The sequence below is a fragment of the Arachis ipaensis genome, chromosome B9 (assembly GCF_059453495.1).
Source record: "Arachis ipaensis isolate K30076 ecotype BB chromosome B9, ASM5945349v1, whole genome shotgun sequence".
NCBI classification, from domain to species: domain Eukaryota; kingdom Viridiplantae; phylum Streptophyta; class Magnoliopsida; order Fabales; family Fabaceae; genus Arachis; species Arachis ipaensis.
In genome coordinates this window covers 83,151,875-83,158,280 of record NC_142444.1, presented here as the reverse complement: position 1 = coordinate 83,158,280, position 6,406 = coordinate 83,151,875, and the positions used below count along the sequence as shown (strand labels likewise).

At 37.3% G+C, this 6,406-nt stretch overlaps 1 non-coding gene across 1 annotated transcript; it reads right to left on the bottom strand.

Annotated features, from left to right (window-relative positions):
* Window positions 1-2,201: 2,201 nt before the first annotated feature.
* LOC148545245 (small nucleolar RNA R71) lies at window positions 2,202-2,309 on the bottom strand. Its single transcript, XR_015901083.1, has one exon. It is a non-coding gene; the product is annotated as a small nucleolar RNA R71 (small nucleolar RNA).
* Between the last annotated feature and the right edge of the window lie 4,097 nt (window positions 2,310-6,406).

Below are 6,406 nucleotides of genomic sequence, written 5' to 3'. Positions count from 1 at the left end.
AGATTGCCCAATTACTCTTTCCAAGCCAAGAATGCTCAAATTTACTCTAACATCCTTCCAAGCATTTTATCAAACACTTGGAAGGCATACATGGAAAGCATAGTAAAATGTGCAAGAAATATAAATTTACCAACTACAAATTGCAAGGACACAAGATCACAACTCAAATCAACAATAAAAGAACATGGAAACTTAAAATTGCATTAAAGAAAATTAAGATTCAACAATGGTTCATAAACATAAAAATGGCAAAATAAAGGAAATGACAAGTAAAACTAGAAGAATAGAGATGTAATAACAAGAAATTAAAAGGAAGAACTAAATCAAAACAAGAATTATAACTTGGATCCAAGAAGAATTAACCTAAACTACCCTAAATTCTAGAGAGAAGAAAGAGCTTCTCTCTCTAGAATTCTACCTAAAACATGATGAAAACTAAACTATGACTACTTGCTTCATTCCCCCTTCAATCCTTGGATTTAATAGCATCAGAAATGGGTTGGATTGGGCCCAAAATGAGCTGCAAAATCGCTGGGAGCGATTTCATTAAAGTGGGCCACAGACAGCATCGGTGCGCGTGCACAAAGTGCGCGTGCGCGCCCCTGAACGTGACGCAACATATAGTAAATTTTATATCATTTCGAAGCCACGAATGTTAGCTTTCCAACGCAACTAGAACCGCCTCATTTGGACCTCTGTAGCTCAAGTTATGGTCATTTGAGTGCGAAGAGGTCAGGCTTGACAGCTTTACGGCTCCTTCATTTCTTCTTGAGTTCTCCCACTTGCATGCTTTTCTTCTCACTTCTTCCATCCAATACTTGCCTTATGAACCTAAAATCACTCAACAAATACATCAAGGCATTGAATGGAATTAAAGTGAGTTAAAATTGGCAAAATTAAGGCCTAAAAAGCATGTTTTCACATTTAAGCACAAATCAAGGGAGAATTACAAAACCATGCTATTTCATTGAATAAATGTGGGAAAAGGTGATAAAATCCCCCAAAATAATCACAAGATAAATCACAAAATCGGGGTTTATCAAGGTTCAATCTTTAAATTTTAAAATCATATCTTCAAGTTTCTTGTGAGTCAAGTAATCAACTTTGATTTCAAAAATCAAATCTTTTTAATTTCCTTTTCAAATCTTTTTCAAAATGATTTTCAATCATATCTTTTCAATCACATCTTTTTCAAAATCAATTTCAAAATCTTTTCTAACTTCTTATCTTTTCAAAATTGATTTTCAAATCTTTTTTTCAATTAATCTTATCTTGTTTGATTCTTATCTTTTTCAAAACTACCTAACTAATTTTCTCTCTCTAATTTTCGAAAATCACCTTCCTCTTTTTCAAAATTCCTTTTTAATTAACTAATTATTTTAAATTTTAATTTTAATTTTATTTCTTTTCTTATTTTCAAATTTTAACTTTAATTTTAAATTAAAAACAAAAATACTTTTTTTTTAATTTATTTAATTTTTGAAATTCTCTCCCCCTCATCTCTTTCTAATTATTTTATTTATTTACTAACACTTCTCTTCATCAAAAAATTTGAACCCTCTCCCTCTTTCTGTGTTCGAATTTCTTTTCTTCTTCTACTCATATAAAGGAATCTCTATACTATAACATAGAGGATTCTATATTTTCTTTTCTATTTTCTTCTTTTTCATATGAGCAGGAACAAGGATAAGAACATTCTTGTTGAAGCTGATCCTGAACCTGAAAGGACTCTGAAGAGGAAGCTAAGAGAAGCTAAAGTATAACTCTCTGGAGAAAATCTAACAAAAATTTTCAAAAAAGAAGGAGACATGGCCGAAAATAATAACAATGCAAGGAAGATGCTTGGTGACTTTACTGTACCAAATTCCAATTTACATGGAAGAAGCATCTCAATCCCTGGCATTGGAGCAAACAATTTTGAGCTAAAGCCTCAATTAGTTTCTCTGATGCAACAGAACTGTAAGTTTCATGGACTTTCATCAGAAGATCCTTTTCAGTTCTTAACTTAATTCTTGCAGATCTGTGATACTGTTAAGACCAATGGGGTTGACTCCGAGGTCTACATGCTTATGCTTTTCCCATTTGCTGTAAGAGACAGAGCTAGAATATGGTTGGACTCTCAACCTAAAGATAGCCTGAACTCTTGGGATAAGCTGGTCACGGCTTTCTTAGCCAAGTTCTTTCCTCCTCAAAAGCTTAGCAAGCTTAGAGTGGATGTTTAAACCTTCAAACAGAAAGAAGGTGAATCCCTCTATGAAGCTTGGGAGAGATATAAGCAATTGACCAAAAAGTGTCCTTCTGACATGCTTTCAGAATGGACCATCCTGGATATATTCTATGATGGTCTGTCTGAATTATCAAAGATGTCATTGGACCATTCTGCAGGTGGATCCATTTACCTAAAGAAAATGCCTGCAGAAGCTCAGGAACTCATTGATATGGTTGCAAATAACCAGTTCATGTACACTTCTGAAAGGAATCATGTGAGTAATGGGACGCCTCAGAGGAAGGGAGTTCTTGAAATTGATACTCTGAATGCCATATTGACTTAGAATAAAATATTGACTCAGCAAGTCAATATGATTTCTCAGAGTCTGAATGGATTGCAAGCTGCATCCAACAGTACTATAGAGGCATCTTCTGAAGAAGAAGCTTATGATCCTGAGAACCCTGCAATAGCAGAGGTGAATTACATGGGTGAACCCTTTGGAAACACCTATAATCCCTCATGGAGAAATCATCCAAATTTCTCATGGAAGGATCAACAAAAGCCTCAACAAGGCTTTAATAATGGTGGAAGAAATAGGTTTAGCAATAGCAAGCCTTTTTCATCATCCACTCAGCAACAGACAGAGAATTCTGAGCAGAATCCTTCTAGCTTAGCAAATATAGTCTCTGATCTATCTAAGGCCACTCTAAGTTTCATGAATGAAACAAGGTCTTCCATCAGAAATTTGGAGGCACAAGTGGGCCAGCTGAGTAAAAGGGTCACTGAAACTCCTCCTAGTACTCTCCCAAGCAATACAGAAGAGAATCCAAAAAGAGAGTGCAAGGCTATTACCTTACTTGGTGTGGCCGAACCCAGAGAGGAGGAGGAGGATGTGAATCCTAGTGAGGAAGACCTCCTGGGACGTTCAGTGACCAATAAGGAGTTTCCCTTTGAGGAACCAAAGGAATCTGAGGCTCATATAGAGACCATAGAGATTCCATTCAACCTCCTTTTACCATTTATGAGCTCTGATGACTATTCATCTTCTAAAGAAGATGAAGACATTGCTGAGCAATCATGAAGCTGAATGCCAACTTATTTGGTAATGAGACTTGGGAGGATGAACCTCCATTGCTTATCAAGGAACTAAATACCTTGGTTCAGCAAACTCTACCTCAAAAGAAATAGGATCCTGGTAAATTCCTAATTCCCTATAACATAGGCACCATGACCTTTGAGAAGGCTCTGTGTGACCTGGGGTCAGGAATAAACTTAATATCACTCTCTGTAATGGAGAAACTTGGGATCTTTGAGGTGTAAGCTGCCAGAATCTCATTAGAGATGGCAGACAACTCAAGAAAACAGGCTTATGGACAAGTAGAGGACGTGTTAGTAAAGGTTGAAGGCCTTTACATCCCTGCTGATTCTATAATCCTAGACACTGGGAAGGATGAGGATGAATCCATCATCCTTGGAAGACCCTTCCTAGCCACAGCAAAAGCTGTGCTTGATGTGGACAGAGGAGAGTTGGTCCTTCAACTGAATGAGGACAACCTTGTGTTTAAAACTCAAGGATCTCCTTCTGTAACCATGGAGAGTAAGCATGAAAATCTTCTCTCACTGCAGAGTCAACCAAAGCCCCCACAGTCAAACTTTAAGTTTGGTGTTGGGAGGCCATAACTAAACTCTAAGTTAGGTGTTGAACCCCCACATTCAAACTCTAGGTTTGGTGTTAGGAGGTTCCAACAATGCTCTGAACATCTGTGAGGCTCCATGAGAGCTCACTGTCAAGCTATTGACATTAAAGAAGTGCTTGTTGGGAGGTAACCCAATGTTATTTAATTATATCTATTTTATTTTTATTTTATGTTTTTTTTAGGTTGATGATCATGTGGAGTCACAAAAACTACTGAAAAATCAAAAACAAAATGAAAAACAGCTTTAAAAATAACTCACCCTGGAGGAAGAACTTATTGGCGTTTAAACGCCAGTAAGAAGCATCAAACTGGCGTTTAACGCCAGAAAGAAGCATCAAGCTGGCATTAAACACCAGAAACAAGCAGCAAGCTGGCGTTTAACGCCAGACATGCATACTAAGGGCGTTTTACACGCCTAATTGGAGCAGGGATGTTAAGTCCTTGACCTCACTGGATCTGTGGACCCCACAGGATCCCCACCTACTCTTCTTCTCTCCTCTTCACACCTTTTCATAACACTCTTCCCCAAAATAACCTCCACCAATCACCTCTATTAATCCTCCAAAACCATCATACAACCAACCTACACCCACCCACTCAAATTCAAACCATTCACACACCTCCATCTCCTCCATTTTCTTCTTCTTCTACTAACTTTTTTCTTCTTTTGCTCGAGGACGAGCAAACCTTTTAAGTTTGGTGTGGTAAAAGCATTGCTTTTTGTTTTTCCATAACCATTTATGGCACCTAAGGCCGGAGAAACCTCTAGAAAGAGGAAAGGAAAGACAAAAGCTTCCACCTCCGAGTCATGGGAGATGGAGAGATTCATCTCAAGGGTCCATAGCTCAGTGGTAGAGCATTTGACTGCAAAATAAGAGATCATGGACCTCAACAAGAGCATGAGGAAATTCCTCACCATGAAATCCCTGAGATGCCTCAGGGGATGCACTTCCCTCCACAAAACTATTGGGAGCAAATCAATACCTCCCTAGGAGAATTAAGCTCCAACATGGGACAACTAAGGATGGAGCACCAAGAGCACTCCATCATCCTCCATGAGATTAGAGAAGATCAAAGAGCTATGAGGGAGGAGCAACAAAGACAAGGAAGAGACATAAAGGAGCTCAAGAGCACCATTGGTTCTTCAAGAAGAGGAAGGTGTCACCCTCACTAAGGTGGACCCGTTCCTTAATCTCCTTATTCTTATTTTCCTGTTTTTCGTTTACTATGCTTTATGTTTATGTTTGTGTCTTATTACATGATCATTAGTATTTAAGTGTCTATGCCTTAAAGTTATGAATGTCCTATGAATCCATCACCTCTCTTAAATGAAAAATGTTCTAAAAACAAAAGAACAAGAAGTACATCGTTTCGAATTCATCCTTGAAACTAGTTTAATTATTTTGATGTGGTGACAATACTTTTTGTTTTCTGAATGAATGCTTGAACAGTGCATATGCCTTTTGAAATTGTTGTTTATGAATGTTAAATATGTTAGCTCTTGAAGAATGGTGAAAAAGGAGACATGTTATTTGATAATCTGAAAAATCATAAAATTGATTCTTCAAGCAAGAAAAAGCAGTGAATAGAGAAGAGATTGCGAAAAAAAAGAGAAAAGAAAAATGGCGAAAAAAAGAAAGAAAAAGAAAAAGCAAGCAGAAAAAGCCAAAAGCTCTTTAAACCAAAAGGCAAGAGCAAAAAGCCAATAGCCCTTAAAACCAAAAGGCAAGGGTAATAAAAAGGATCCAAGGCTTTGAGCATCAGTGGATAGGAGGGCCTAAAGGAATAAAATCCTGGCCTAAGCGGCTAAACCAAGCTGTCCCTAACCATGTGCTTGTGGCGTGAAGGTGTCAAGTGAAAACTTGAGACTGAGCGGTTAAAGTCGAGGTCCAAAGCAAAAGAAGAGTGTGCTTAAGAACTCTGGACACCTCTAATTGGGAACTTTAGCAAAGCTGAGTCACAATCTGAAAAGGTTCACCCATTTATGTGTCTGTGGCATTTATGTATCTGGTGGTAATACTGGAAAACAAAGTGCTTAGGGCCACGGCCAAGACTCATAAAGTAGCTGTGTTCAAGAATCAACATACTAAACTAGGAGAATCAATAACACTATCTGAATTCTAAGTCCCTAAAGATGCCAATCATTCTGAACTTCAAGGGATAAAGTGAGATGCCAAAACTATTCAAGAGGCAAAAAGCTACTAGTCCCGCTCATATGATTGGAGCTAAGTTTCATTGATATTTTGGAATTTATAGTATATTCTCTTCTTTTTATCCTATTTGATTTTCAGTTGCTTGGGGACAAGCAACAATTTAAGTTTGGCGTTGTGATGAGCGGATAATTTATACGCTTTTTGGCATTGTTTTTACATAGTTTTTAGTATGATTTGGTTAGTTTTTAGTATATTTTTATTAGTTTTTAAATGAAAATCACACTTGTGGACTTTACTATGAGTTTGTGTGTTTTTCTGTGATTTCAGGTAATTTCTGACTGAAATTG